Source organism: Enhydra lutris, unplaced genomic scaffold (genome assembly GCF_002288905.1).
Source record: "Enhydra lutris kenyoni isolate GAN:26980312 unplaced genomic scaffold, ASM228890v2 scaffoldscaffold17, whole genome shotgun sequence".
In the NCBI taxonomy this organism is placed as follows: domain Eukaryota; kingdom Metazoa; phylum Chordata; class Mammalia; order Carnivora; family Mustelidae; genus Enhydra; species Enhydra lutris.
Genome location: NW_019154101.1, coordinates 14,731,675 through 14,747,868, shown reverse-complemented (window position 1 = coordinate 14,747,868; position 16,194 = coordinate 14,731,675). Strand labels below are relative to the sequence as shown.

The 16,194-nt window shown below is 39.1% G+C and overlaps 1 pseudogene; it reads left to right on the top strand.

Annotated features, from left to right (window-relative positions):
* The first annotated feature begins 2,319 nt into the window (after positions 1-2,319).
* Positions 2,320-16,194, top strand: part of LOC111147742 — a 58,208-nt pseudogene continuing 44,333 nt past the window's right edge.

Here is a 16,194-nt window from a genome sequence, read left to right as displayed (position 1 = left end):
GTTCTTAAGGTCAGAGTTGGGATCTGATTAACTCTGACCTCCCATACCTGACCTCAGAGCCAGGTGAGCACTTAATAATGGACCCATTTATTGAATGCATGAATCAACAAAGTGAATTATGTCATATTGTCAAGTAACGTTCATAAAAAGAGATGAAATACTCACAAAAGAAGAAGAAAATGAGTTATTTCCTAAATCCGCGCTGTGGCTAGGGGTCATCACTTCTCCTTCTAAATCTTGATTTCAAATTTGCCTTTAAATTAGTCTTCAGTATCTGAAATCCACTTTCTCTCCTTATTAATAATTAATGATATATGCCCATCTTGAACTTTGCATACTTCTCTTCCTAAATTCTCCAGAATTAACAAGAGTAGTTTCATGATCACACCCGTACACACTTCAGTTGTTAGAATGCACTTTGCCCAGAGACTTGACCTCCTTTAAGGGAGCTAAGTGTTTTCTCACTGTTGCTTCCCTATCTCGGGTTTCTGTTCCTTTGTAAACTATATTTGTTCTACTCTTTTTAGTTTGAAGATCATTCTCGTAAAAAAGAGTTGAAATCAAAGTTTAGTAGGGATATTCTTTCAATCCTTTAGCCTTATACCACCCATCCCTACTCCATCAAGCCTTTATCCCATCCTGATCATTTAATTAGAACTATGGGTTTGAATGTCCTTTTCTATTACCTTTAGCATTTTTATCATGATGAGTTTTAGACCTGCTGATTTGATTCTTGCATTTTTAGTCACTATAGGAATATTCATTTTTGGCAGGATCCCTTCCATCAGTCTTCAGTGTTCTGGCCAAGGGAGACTGGGGTAGAGATGGAAGGGAATAGGGGGCCAGGCTGAGAATGGAGCAATTGTCTCCTTACCTGGAGAGATCTCCAGTAATACAAGCAGCACAGGTATCTGAAGGATACAGAAACTGACATCAGATCTCGGTAAGCAGAAAAAGCAAGATCTGGGCTGGCCTTGTGTCTCCTATTGAACTAGAGAGTCAAGTATTTCAGCTTCTTATCTGATAACGTGAACCTTTCGAATGTTTTTGTTGTTGTTGTTGTTGTTGTTTTAATTTTAGATTTGCCTTATCTTAATTCCAGATTGCTATTTAATCAGCAGTGGTTTGGAACATTTCAGCGTTTAGTTTCTCACTAAGTTAAGTATTTAATGATCTGTAAACAAACACTTGAGAAGATGCTACTTAAAGGGACCCTGATCCCTCTGTACTTTGTTAAGTGAATTAATTCAGTCTTGAATTTATCTTCTGATTTTCAAGTAAGCATTCTGCTATTAATGTCAAAAAAAGAAGGGCTGGGAATGACGGGAATTGAAGGGAAGGAAGAAGCATCACTCTATAAAGTTCATGGGCTTCTTAGCCCCCACCCAACCTGGAGGTACAGTCTTGATGAAGGCTCTCTGGCCATGGTAACTGGGAGATGGGAAGGCATGGAGGGGGCTAAGGAAAGGGAAAAGAAAGCAGGGGGTGAAAGTATAGGACCAGGAGCACACCAGGTCTGTGAGGGGCAAGAGATCCTGTGTGAGTGTAGCTTGAAATCCAAGAAGAGAATCTGCAAGAAGAAATTCCAGGAATGAAAGAAAGAGATTAATTGAAACACAAAAATGAATTCACAGGCAAAAGGAAACCAAAAGACAGAGGAAATATTAAAAAGCAAACAAGGGAAACGGAAGGTGAGAAGGAAAGTGAGAAGGAAAGACAACTACTAGTTATTTACACTCACTTCAGATTCCAAGAGTGGAATTGTGTTCTGCGGGTCCTGATGCTGGGAGCCCATCCTTCTGAAATATGCACTCACCTGAGACCTCCCTATTTCTTTGGATAACTAAATTTTATCCCTCATAAGAACCATTTCTCACAGGTCTGTCGGATTTCTTTTTTCTTTTTTTTGATAGTCGCTTGTACCTCTTGGGCTCTTCCAGAGTCTGGGATTCGGGAATTATGCTTTTTGAAAAATCTACCTCCCCCTAGAAGTTAGGGTTCTCTCCTCCTCTGGCTGTTACATATATCCCAACACAGTCACTTCCTCCTCAGCTGCTCATCTTCCTTTATTCATCAGAACTTGGTTCAGAACAGCAGGTCCCCTCTTCACTTCTAAGAAACGAAATGGTCAGGAGGGCACGTGAAGGATTCTCAGATGTTGTTCTCCCAATTTATGATCATCATCTCATTATATTTGAAAATCTGTCATGATGAGTTTTCAGCTGCAATCCCCAAAAAAAGTTTCCACATCATTCCTTACCTGAGATCATAGAAGTAGAAACAATCCATATCACGTCCACTCAGCCTCTGTGATCGCAGATGCCATCGCCATGCCGGCAGCTCCAGAAGATTTCTTGGCCTCTCAGGCTGCCAGGGCATGAGGAGGTGGAAATGGGCAGGTTTCCTAGGGCCAAGGTCACCAGCATGAAGTCCCAGCTTGAAGTAATGGGAAAAGCAGAAGTCAAAGGGAAGAGCGAAACTGGAGGACATGAGGTGAGCAAAGACTGCAAATATCTGGAGGGGAATGTAAAAATCATTAAACATGGTGTTCTGCCCAAATGCCAAATGGTCGGAGCCAACATTTGGGTGGGGAACCAACAGTTCATTTAAGAAAAAAAAGCCAAGTACAAAAATACTTAGAGCAAACCTATGGTTTGTTTTGATCCTGGTTTTGATTCATCTGGTTGTGTTGTTTCACAAGTTCCTGAGTGCAGAAACTTATCTGTTTAATTATACTGCTCCATACCTAGGGCCTAGGACAGCTCTGGCATATAGCAAGTGCCCAAGAAATTCATAGTCAGGACGCCTGGGTGGCTCTGTTGGTTAAGAGACTGCCTTCAGCTCAGGTCATGATCCTGGAGTACTGGGATCGAGTCCCGCATCAGGTTCCCTGCTCGGCGGGGAGTCTGTTTCTCCCTCTGACCCTCCACCTTCTCGTGCTCTCTCTCTCTCAAATAAATAAATAAAATCTTTAAAAAATTATTTTTAAAAATTCATAGTGAATCAATCAAACATCAGTGTTTTCAACTATTTCTGTTTATTTTCTTGTTAATGGACCAGCAGGGCTGTGCACACAGTGATTAGCAGTGATTTAAAGGGTAGACACCGACGTGGAGATTATGCTGCTACACTAAGTCAGCCCACTTGGCCAGGGTCTATCCTCCATTTGAGTTACATCAACTCATAATTCTCCTGCAGTTTCAATATGCTAAGCAATCCCTACTAATAGAGATGAGAGAATGAACTGCATTATGTATAAGTATGCCTCTCCCACGAAAAACTGAGCATTACTAAGGCTGCATGGGAATGTTAATGTCTTCTGTGCCATGGGTAAGGTTAAAAAAAAAAAGATGACCCCTTTAAAATCATAATAAAATACGTTCTGAATTATCTAAAAGTTTCAAACAAACAATTACTCTTCAGAAAGGTCTTCCCTCAGCAAAATTGATCTGAAACCTTAGATCACACAATTAAATATATTTCACCTTGGTTAAAATTGGTACTAGTGAAAGTCTTTAGGAAGGCATTAATGGGCTTTTTTTTTTTTTTTTGGTGTTTTTGTACTGCAAAAATGAATGGATTCAATACCTATCTGAACTGTATAATAATTTAACAATTCTCCAATTCCAAGCGAAGATTTCTTGCAGAGCAGTGACCCCACTCTCATCATTTATGTTGAAGTCTGCCCAATACATTCAAAAGATTTCTGCTTATTATAACACTGTGCAGCAAGACACTCTCATTTGATAATCTTTGTGGCAATAGAATCTCAATCACTAACTCACTGCGACTTTAAAATGTTGTGAATCTTTGAGCCCCACTTCTGTAAGGACTCTGCGTGCTTTCTGTGCTGGTTTGTCTGATTCTGACCTCCAACCATCTGTGCCTCTCCCAGGAGCATAACAGTGCCATGTACACCACCAGAAGATGTGGCAAAGGGAGAGCACTCAAGAACATGGTTGCTATGAATGGATGGGCTTTCTCAAGTTCCTCTCCTGATGTTCGCTTCCCCTGAGGATGGTAATTTGGTGGCCACATCCTTGTTGAGAAAGCTGAGCATGATGGAAGGCCATTAAAGGCAAATGGGGAGCAGCACCTTTGTTCAATCTTTCTGAAATTGTCACTGACATGTAGAGGCTACATTTGAGTGGGTGATAATAAAAGACAAATGCAGGATATCGTGTCGAGTGTTGTACTTTATAGAGTAAAAAGAAAGAAGACTTAAAAAAATGGGTCCTGGGCGCCTGGGTGGCTCAGTGGGTTAAGCCTCTGCCTTCAGCTCAGGTCATGATCTCAGGGTCCTGGGATCGAGGCCTGCATAGGGCTCTATGCTCAGCAGGGAGCCTGCTTCCTCCTCTCTCTGCCTACTTGTGATCTCTCTCTCTCTCTCTCTCTCTCTGTCAAATAAATAAATAAATAAAATATTTAAAAAAAAATGGGTCCTAAGTAAATGAGCAAGAAAGCTCCTTTCTCTAAATCTCTTTCCCTTCGGATACCCAGAAAATGCTTACAGATACCTATGGCCATGATTGGAACAAAGGAGATAAGAGGAAAAAAAATTTTATCTTCTCTAATACCCCTTCCCTTAGCTCTGACCCTAGGCATAGTCCCTTGGGGCTGTGGCTGAATGAAGAACACAGAAAAGTAAATTCTGACGCAGAGCAATATGTAGGTTTTCCAAGGAAGCCAGTCATATGAGCAAGGAGGAGCAAGCATCCTAGATATGATACAATTCTGACCAGTTCCAATGTATCTGCACTTTTCCCACCACCATCAAACAATTCTTGGACACCAGCTGGGTGTCCTACAATTCAACTCCATTCTGCCACTATCTGTCAAGCTCTCTTCACTTAGGAAACTCCAAAGGTTTTAGGAGCTCTGTGTCAGAAACAGGGAAAAGACCAAATATATATATATACACACACACATATATATACACACACACACATATATATAAAATTATTTTTGTTAACATATAATGTATTATAATATATTACATTGTAATAATATAATGTATTAACCTATAATGTTTATTAACATACAATGCATTAATTATCTTTATTAATCATTAATTAATTAATGATTATTAATATATAATTATTATATATTAATAATATATTAATAATATATTGATATTATTAATTGTTATTAATAATATTAATTGATAAATAATCGATAAATTATTAACAATTATTAAATATTATTATTATATTAATAATATATAATGATATATAATAATTATATATAATGATTATATAATTAATTATTATTAACTAATTGTTAATAAATATAATGTATTATTTGTATAATACATATATTGTATTATTTGACTTAGGGAAAACTCCAAAGGTTTTAGGAGCTCTGTGCCAGAAACAGGGAAAAGACCATATATATATTATTAATTATTTATATATATATTATATATATTATTAATTATTTTTATTAACATATAATGTATTATTTGCCCCAGGGGTATAGGTCTGTGAATCGTCAGGCTTACACACTTCACAGCACTCACCATATCACATATCCTACCCAAAGTCCATAACTCAACCACCCTCTCCACACCCCTCCTCCCCCTAGCAACCCTCAGTTTGTTTTGTGAGACTTAAGAGTCTCTTATGGTTTGTCTCCCTCCCAATCTCATCTTGTTTCATTTTTTCCTTTCCTACCCCCCAAACCTCACTTCTGACTCTGCCTCTCAAATTCCTCATATCAGGGAGATCATATGATAATTGTCTTTCTCTGATTGACTTATTTCGCTCGACATAATACACTCTAGTTCCATCCATGTCGTTGCAAATGGCAAGATTTCATTTCTTTTGGTGGCTGCATAGTATTCCATTGCATATATATGTGTCCCATCTTCTTTATCCATTCATGTTGATGGACATCTAGGTTCTTCCCATAGTTTGGCTATTGTGGACATTGCTGCTCTAAGCATTAAGGTGCATGTGCCCCTTCGGATCACTATGTTTGTATCTTTAGGGTAAATACCCAGTAATACAATTGCTGGGTCGTAGGGTAGCTCTATTTTCAACTTTTTGAGGAAACTTCATGCTGCTTTCTAGAGTGGCTGCACCAGCTTGCATTTGCACCAACAGTGTAGGACGGTTCCTCTTTCTCCACATCCTCACCAGCATCTGTCGTTTCCTTACTTGATAATTTTAGCCATTCTGACTGGTGTGAGGTGGTATCTCCTTGTGGTTTTGATTTGTATTTCCCTGATACCGAGGGACACAGAGCACTTTTTCATATGTCTGTTGGCCATCTGGATGTCTTCTTTGCAGGAATGTCTGTTCATGTCTTCTGCCCATTTCTTGATTGGATTATTTGTTCTTTGGGTGTTGAGTTTGATAAATTCTTTATAGATTTTGGATATGAGCCCTTTATCTGATATGTCCTTTGCAAATATCTTCTCACATTCTGTCAGTTGTCTTTTGGTTTTGTTGACTGTTTCTTTTGCTGTGCAAAAGCTTTTGTTCTTGATGGAGTTCTAATAGTTCATTTTTGCCCTTGCTTCCCTTGCCCTTGGCGATGTTTCTAGGAAGAAGTCACTGCGGCTGAGGTCAAAGAGGTTGCTGCCTGTGTTCTCCTCAAGGATTTGGATGGATTCCTGTCTCACATGGAGGTCCTTCATCCATTTTGAGTCTATTTTTGTGTGTGGTGTAAGGAAATGGTCCAGTTTCATTTCTCTGCATGTGGCTGTTCAATTTTCCCAACACCATCCGATGAAGAGACTGTCTTTTTTCCATTGGACATTCTTTCCGGCTTTGTCGAAGGTTAGTTGATCATAGAGTTGAGGGTCTATTTCTGGGCTCTCTATCTGTTCTATTGATTTATGTGTCTGTTTTTGTACCAGTACCATACTGTTGGTGAAAACAGCTTGGTGATGGTGATGACATTGATGATGACAGCTTTATAATGGGGCTTGAAGTCTGGAATTGTGATGCCACCACCTTTGGCTTTCTTTTTCAACATTCCTCTGGCTATTCAGGGTCTTTTCTGGTTCCATATAAACTTTAGGATTATTCCATTTCTTTGAAAAAAAGAATTGATGGTATTTTGATAGGGATTGCATTAGACATATAGATTGCTTTAGGTAGCATAGACATTTTCACAATATTTGTTCTTCCAATCCATGAGCATGGAACGTTTTTCCATTTATTTGTGTCCTCCTAAATTTCTTTCATGAGTACTTTATAGTTTTCTGAGTACAAATTCTTTGTCACTTTGGTTAGGTTTATTCCTAGGTATCTTATGGTTTTGGGTGCAATTGTAAATGGGATTAACTCCTTAATTTCTCTTTCTTCTGTCTTCCTGTTGGTGTATAGAAATGCAACTGATTTCTGTGCATTGATTTTATATCCTGATACTTTACTGAATTCCTGGATGAGTTCTAGCAGTTTTGGAGTGGAGTCTTTTGGGTTTTCCACATAAAGTATCATATCATCTGCAAGAGTGAGAGTTTGACTTCTTCTTTGCCGATTAGGATGCCTTTTATTTCTTTTTGTTGTCTGATTGCTGAGGCTAGGGCTTCTAGTACTATGTTGAATAGCAATGGTGGTAATGGACATCCCTGCCATGTTCCTGACCTTAGTGGAAAAGCTCTATTTTCCCCCACTAAGTATGATATTCGCTGTGGATTTTTCATAGATGGCTTTGATGATATTGATGTATGTACTTTCTATCCCTACACTGTGAAGAGTTTTCATCAAGAAAGGATGCTGTACTTTGTCAAATGCTTTTTTAGCATCTATTGAGAGTATCATATGGTTCTTGTTCTTTCTTTTATTAATGTATTGTATCACATTGATTGATTTGTAGATGTTGAACCTACCTTGCAGCCCAGGAATAAATCCCACTTGGTCGTGGTGAATAATCCTTTTAATGTACTGTTGGATCTTATTGGCTAGTATTTTGGTGAGAATTTTCACATCTGTGTTCATCAAGGATATTGGTCTATAATTCTCCTTTTTGATGGGGTCTTTGTCTGGTTTTGGGATCAAGGTAATGCTGGCCTAATAAAATGAGTTTGGAAGTTTTCCTTTCCATTTCTACATCTTGGAACAATTTCAGGAGAATAGGTATTAATTCTTCTTTAAATGTTTGTTAGAATTTCCCTGGGAAGATGTCTGTCCCTGGGCTGTTGTTTGTTGGGAGATTTGTGATAACTGCTTCTATCTCCTTACTGGTTATGGGTCTGTTCAGGTTTTCTATTTCTTCATGGTTCAGGTTTGGTAGTTTATATGTCTCTAGGAATGCATCCATTTCTTCCAGATTGTTAAATTTGCTGGGGTATAGTTGCTCATTATATGTTCTTATAATTGTTTGTAGTTCTTTGGTGTTGGTTGTGATCTCTCCTCTTTCATTCATGATTTTATTTATTTGTGTGTTTCTCTTTTCTTTTTGATAAGTCTAAGACCAAATATATATATATATATATATATATATATATATATATATATATATATATATTTGGTTTAAATATATATATATATATATATCACAGTATCACATGTGGACATTCTGGAAAGCAAGGGAAGGTGTGAAGGTGTGAAGCATCAGGGTTAAGGCCAGATAGCAAAATGGGATCTTTAGAAGTTGAAGTCTAAAAGAATGAAACCAGATAAGACCAAGAGAGTGAGCTGAAGATATTGAGCCCCAGAATGTCCTGGACACAATGTCACAGAGACAGGGTGTGAGAACCTATGTGTATGTTTTCTTTGGCAGAAAGTTGGGAAGGAGAATTTAAGAGCATGATGCTTGTCAGGACAGATTTAAGATTGCATGCCTGGTTCTTTATATGTTTATCTTAAGCATGTAAATTGTGTGTGTGTGTGTGTGTGTGTGTGTGTGTGTGTGTGTGTGTTTTGAGAAGTGTGTCTCTATCTCCTCCCTTAAGGATCACAATGACACCTAACAGTCTCCCCAAAGAGCAAGTCATTCACTCAGTCATCACTGAGCATAAGTTAAGGCCCAGCATTGGGCCAGAATTGGTGCTGTTCTTCTTATCAATAATCCATGCTCAAAGGATTTATTTTGTTAAGCAAGAAGAGACAAGTGAGCTAAATAAAGCCTTTTTTTTTATGTTTATGACATTTGAAGAATGATGTAGGTTATTGTTAATGCCATGTAAGCACCCTCTAAAAACACAAGAAAAATTCTCTCAAGAGACCTGAATTACACATGTGAGGAATGCTTCCCTATCTGTCCCACTGATCTCAGTCATGGGGCAGGGATACTTATGGAAATAAAACAGGAAACATGACACAAACAAAACCATTTATAACCCATGAAAATGGGCAGGCAAGAAGGGTGGCATGCATGAGGTGTAAGAAAAGAGCACGTTTGTACCAAATGCTTCCAATGAATTGTTCAAGAACACTTCATCCTTGGAGTAGGAGTTCCTCTAATTCTGTCAAGGTTGGTGTCTGCATGGGTTATGTGCCAAGTAATTGTCCGGTCGCAAGTTAACAGTGTCGAGAGGCTATTTTAAAGATGAATGGGAACATAAAACATATTTGGTCCTATTCTCCACTTTGAATATGTCTCCGGAACAAAACTTGTACTTGAAATGAAATGTAGAAATGTGGTTTTTATGAGTTACAGGTTTTTTTTTTCTTTCACAAGACTGACAGAACAAAAACATTTAGAGGAAGACAGCCCAATGTCACATAAGTATTTGTGTATTTGTTCTTACTATGGCACACAAGGGACATCGCAAACCCCCTCCCTGACTGAACGCTGAATATTATTTAAGTTCTGTCCTCACACTCCAGTGCTTTCCAATAGCTAAAAGAATTTTGCATTTCTTCCCAGAGGAACTGTAAACTCAAAAAGAAAGATTCTCCTACAATAAATTGTATCCATTTTATTTTTCAAAATAGTTCCTTTTTAAAAATATATGCTAAGAAAAAGTAAGAGGGGAGAAAGAGGGCCTCTATTTATGAATTGTGCTCTTTTCTTATTCATACTATTTCCAAGACCAGGCAAATTATCATAATCTTCCTAACAGAGATACACAATTCCACTTAAGAATTACTGTTTTCCTAAACCAGTGAAAAAGCAAAGTTTCCAATAGATGCTGAGATAAATCATCTGTGTGTGCTTATATGTGCACCCTAGAAATTCCTTTTGAATTTCAATGTTATAAATAATTCCCAAACCCAAATTTTAATATGGATTATTTGTCCTCCTCTGCTGGTGTCATTTCTTTTGATTTAATCATTATCCCTTACAGGCGGGCACCAGACCATTCAGTATTCTGACGGGACCAAGCCACCACCCCACCTAAGAATATCAATTATGTTTTGAAAGCATACAATTTGATTCACGCAGAAACCACTGTATATGCATCCCGGTGTTTTCATAAAGACTTCCTCATTTACTCTAAACAGTGTTATGACTGTCAGTATATGGTCACATAGTAATTGCTTAACCTTCTTAAGTCTTTTCAAGAAACCTTAAGGAAGAAAAAGGGAAGCTTGGCCTCAAGAATACATTTTCTGTTCTTATAAAAATCAGCTCCTCTCTGAAGAGCTGAAATGAGGCAAAGCTTCAAAGCTGCAGCCTCGAGTGCTGTAAGTACTGGACTGTACAGACAGCTCTTCAACCATGTCTGAATGGGCAAAGGAAAGGAATTTTCTGCCAGCTGAATGTGTGTTTCCCAACTTTTTTTCCTCATGCATATCTATAAAGGATACTGGACTAGAATCCCTAGTAGGTGTCCTATTTAAGGCTTGTTAGCAAGGGATTCCCACAGTAAAATCTGGAAACACACACGCCCACACATACATACACACCCCACTCCTTGGCTCACTCAGGATTATCAGGACTTAACCCTAGGCCAGCTCTGCTACCTGTCTGCCTGACTTCTAGAGACACAAAGAGGCTCAAATGAGCCCATCATCGAATGGAAAAGCCATCAGAAATGAAAAAGCCTCCCTTCTCCTATCCCAATACTCAAGCCTTTTAATCCTACAGACTGTTCATCTTCATATGGTGAGTGTACCCACAGGGCACACACACGCACACACAGTTGCACGTGCTTATGCACACACATGCAGTGACATCTGGGGTGGCTGCCCTTTCTTCCTCGTGTCCACTTACCCCATTACCATTACCAACAAGGGAAAACACATTACTTCACCTCCCGAAACCAATGCCAGTGCCCTTTGCCCCATGGAAATGGCAGCCATTTCTGCGTGGGGGTTTCTGTGTAGGAGTCAGCAGTTCTGCACTTCTCCAGACACATGCTCATCTAGAGATAATGAGCACAACTGTATAGAGGAGAATACAGATAAACAATCGCAGTACAGTTGAAGACTGCTCTGTGCAGCCTGATTATCCACAATGTACCATGCTCTACCAGGATCTGTGTGGCAGAGGGGAGCGATCTCTCCTGTGCCATTCTTCTAGGAGTAGCTGTTCCAACTCACGTAGAAAACTCCTCATTAAAAATGGCCCAAAAGAGAAACTGACATTGCATCTGAGAAGACTAAGGAAATATGCTTCCTATACTCATCTTTGGAGATCTATAGCACACTTTGCCCATAACCTGCTTACCATACTCCTTAGGATGGATTTTGAAATGTGGTCAGATTGTTTTAAACATTTCCCCTCATTTTAATTCTTGAAAATAAAATTTTTTGTGAATATTTCTCCAATGTTTTCATAGATATATCTATGCAAGTTTTTTAAAAGATTTTATTTATTTATTTGAGAGAGAGAGAGAGAGAGAACAGGGGGGAAGGGTAGAGAGAGAAGGAAAGGGAGAATCTCAAGCAGACTCTGCTCTGAGCACAGAGCCTAATTCAGGCTTCAATCTCACAACCCTGAGATCATGACCTGAGCCAAAATCAAGAGTCAGATGCTTAACCAACTGAGCCATGCAGGTGCCCCATATGCATTTTTTTTATTAAGATCAAACTAAATAGGGGCACCTGGGTGGCTCAGATAAGGTTAGGCATTTGCCTTTGGCTCAGGTCATGATTCCAGGGTCCTGGGATCGAGCCTACCACGTTGGGCTCCTTGATCAGCAGGGAACCTGCTTCTCTCTCCCTCTGCCTACTGCTCCCTGCTTGTGCTCTCTTGCTCTCCTGTCAAATAAATAAATAAAATCTAAAAAAAAAAAAATCAAACTACATAGACTTTTGTTAAACTTTTCACTTAAATATTTTACTTTTTCATTAATATTCTTTGGTAAGAATTTTTGTTACAACTTTTGACACAACTTTTTTTTGAAATTTATTAATTTAATTAAACATTAAACATTTAGACATAATTTGGGGATGAATTTATCTGTGGTATGGATCTAATATAGCCTTTGGGAGTCCAGATCCCATTGAATATACAGGAGAATTATTTTTCTGTTTTATAATCCATCTTTAAGAAATGAATTTGTTGGGGCGCCTGGGTGGCTCAGTGGTTTAAAGCCTCTGCCTTCGGCTCAGGTCATGATCCCAGGGTCCTGGGATCGAGCCCTATATCGGGCTCTCTGCTCAGTGGGGAGCCTGCTTCCTCCTCTCTCTCTGCCTGTCTCTCTACCTACTTGTGATCTCTATCTGTCAAATGAATAAATAAAAAAATCTTAAAAAAAAAAAGAAAGAAATGAATTTGTTCTCATTGATGGTTTCCAATTCTTGAGAATTTATGTGTTGGTCTTTATTAAGTCTAGGCATGACACTAGCTGGTTGGGTGTGAAATATTATCTCACTTTAAAAATAAACAATACTTTACTTCTCCACAATCACAACCACATTTGTTATTAGACACTCCATATAACCCTAGTGATGATTTAATTCTAACTCTTAGGCTAAAAGAGCAAGTGCAGAGCTGAGAATCTGTAGCATCCTCTTTCTCACTGCAGAACCTTAATCTCTAATCATCTTGTGAAGACATTTGTCAAGACAAAAGTATATCGCAATATTGGCCACGTGAGCCATCATTTTTGTATAAATGAAAGATTTTTGACTGTCTTTGGCCTTTAATTCTGCAGACCAGAAGTAATTATGGGTTAAGCTGGAGGTCCCCAGGCTGGTAATTCTTATTTAAAATCTTCTCTTTAGCACCACCATGAGACTTGGGGTCTGTAGACAGCTTCCTATATCATCAAATCATAATCCAAATTTCTTTTAAAGTTATACTCAAAATAAAACCTCTTTAGGATGATTTGAAGCACATTTTTCACCACAGAACGAAAACTATACCTCCTCTATGCTGAGGACATAGTTTCATTGTCATGAACTAATAGCAGCAATAGACAATTAATTGGTTCAGCTGTCTAATGATTGTTAGAAAGAATAGGTTATGACCAATAATTCTGAAGGTAAAAATCACTATTTTTGGCCGCTATTCCCTGGTTCAATTAGTTTATATTCAGTAAGTCCATCTAACAAATCATTCATGTGGTTACTTAGGACCTTGGCAGTTTCACTGGGAAGCTCTGTTGCTCAGTTTTGCCAAACCAGATGTTTCTTGAGCAAACTACTAAGAACTCTCCATGATTGTGACAGGCAATTGGCAAGTCCTCCTTTGAAAATATTCCAGGATATTTTATAACCATGCATTCTATAGTGTACAGCTTTGGACATTGATCATTCATATGTTTTTGTTAATGGTGTAGATAAAATGGTGCAGATAGAGGGGCTTTCTATAGAAAATTGTACACTCCACCCATAGGTCTTCCTTTGCACCATTTCAGTGAAATTTCGAAATGACCATTCATTCAGACACAAGTTTTAGTTAGATTGCAACAGGAGCATTGAAAATGAAACTGGCTGATAATGGAGTCTGGAGAGACTTCTAGAGAGTGTGACCCCTGATATGATCCTGAAGGACAAGTGGGCTGAGGCTTGATGGGGGAAGGGGAGGAATGGTATTCCAGGCAGAGGGAGTGGTGTGTGGAAACAGCATTGCAGCGTGGAGTAGCATAATGTACTCAGGAACCTGCATGTTGCTGAACAGGAATGAGGGCCAGCGGTGGGGAGCATAGCAGGAAATGAGGCAAAGGCAAGGTGAGGAGACAAGCCGTGAAGGACATTCTGTGTTAAACTAAAAGTTTGATCTTTATTCTGAAGAATATGGGAGCTCATTCAAGGATTTTAAAAGCAGGTACGTGACATATGATTTCCCTTTTAGAAAGGTTACTCTGGCAACAGTGTGGAGAATGAGGGTGGGTAGGACTAGAGGGAGGGAGGGCGGTTTGGCAGCTACTGAAGCAATACCAACGAGAAAGGGCACAGTAAGCTAGTGACAATGAGACCAAAGAGCAAGAAAGAGATGAAAAACAATATTTGGGAGGTGGGATTAACGGTATAAACTGAAGGTTAAAGAGGGAGAGAGAGAGAGAAAGTAGAATTAAGAACAGTACTCAGGTTTTTGGCTTGGGAGTTTAGGTGGATAGTGTTGCCAGTCTCTGAAATTGGGACTGCTGGAGTGAAATCAGAATCCTACACCAAGATAATGAATTTGATTGCTCAATGTTGAATTTGAAATGCAGATAGGACATCCAGATAGAGCTACCTTATAGGTAATTGGGTTACCTGAATATGGAGTTCGGGAATGAGGAGGTCTGGGCTATGGGTATAGATTTGAGAGTCATGAATATCTAGGTGGTAGATAAAGCCCCTCAGATTGAAGGAGGTCACCCAGGGCAAGAGATAAGGCAGAGGGCCAGGGAAAAAGATCATTGTCCACCAGAAAATCATCGGTAACCTTAATGTCAGTGTTTGCTCTGGCATACTGGGGGACAGGAGGCTCACAACAGTGAGTTCAAAGTGAATGTCAGGTACAGAGGTTGTCGAACCTTTGGACTTTGGTACAAAAAAACCAGTGCAGAAGTGTGGGGACAAATGCACTCCTTATCAGGGATTTCAGTCATCACTAAGAAAACTAGGAATCTAAAATAAAGTCAGTAAAATAACTGTGGTGATTATAGGTTAAAGAAGTGCTACGTCTATAACAAAAAAAAATTGTCCCATGTACATTATTACACTAATTTCTGGGCACCAAGCCTTAAATTCTAGCTTAAACGGGCTTTAGGTTTGAGGATTCGCTCCTCTTTTTCATCACTGTTGCAAAGGATGAAGACAAGATGTGAGGAATTAAGCCAGAGGAGAAACAAAAGAATTAGACTAATTAATTGTTATAACATGTGTTGGGATCTCTAGAAAAGTGGGAGGAAGTGATGGGCCTCTTCCCTCTCATCCACTCTAAATTAAAAAGAGCCATGTTTTATAGGGCATGACTGATCTGACCTACTCACCCGGAAAGCAGAGAAATTGGAAATTAAAGCAAAATCAAGGCATTTTTAGCTGCCTCTAGAAGACATGGCTTGCTCACTTCCTGAAAGCAAGAACAGGGAAGGAGGAAAGTCAGCTCTTTTACATGATCTGTGAGGCTGAGACTGGCAGTGAAAATGATAGACTTTCTTTATTACCTGTGAGGTAAAGGAATCCTGGTCATTGTGAGAACCTTGGCCCAAAAGTTATGGTTCTCAGCAATCAGGTTAGCTGCACCTCTTCCTCTGAGTGGAATAAAAAGAAAAGCAGATAGAAAAACAACAAAAGTGTTCTTATCCACCATTGTCCTACCCCATCCCTCACCCTTGGATGCATGGAGAGCAAAGTAAAATTCCTCTCCTCTATGGTAACATCAAGATAGAAATGGTAAGCTGTCCCCAACAGAGGACAACACATTCTGAGGAGATCATGTAGAAATTACAGTATTTAAAACTATGCCAGCTGAGATTTTTGGAGCTAGAGAAATCTACCTGAAATGTGTCAAAATGGATATCATCTGATGGAAATCATAGCATTTCTTTGCATAGGTCAAGATGGAGCTGAGGGCCAACAGATGGCCACTAAAGATGGAGCAACCAACTGTCCTGGTTTGCCCAGGACTGAAGGGTCCTCCAGGACACAGAATTTTTAGTTCAAACCAAGACATTGCTGGGCAAACAAGAACAGTTGGTCACTTGGGATGACAGATTTTGATTCAATGAAAGGAAGACACCGTTTAACAGTCAGATCTCTCCAATGGGAGGTAACGAGTTTGCACTCTCAGCTCAGCGCAAGGCTGACACTAAAAAGGGAGGTAGGAATTGATGACTTTCAAAGACAAGCCCACCTATGGAGTCCAGGACTTCGTACATGTAGAAGGCATATGTGAAATGAGATAAATTCTGTGAGT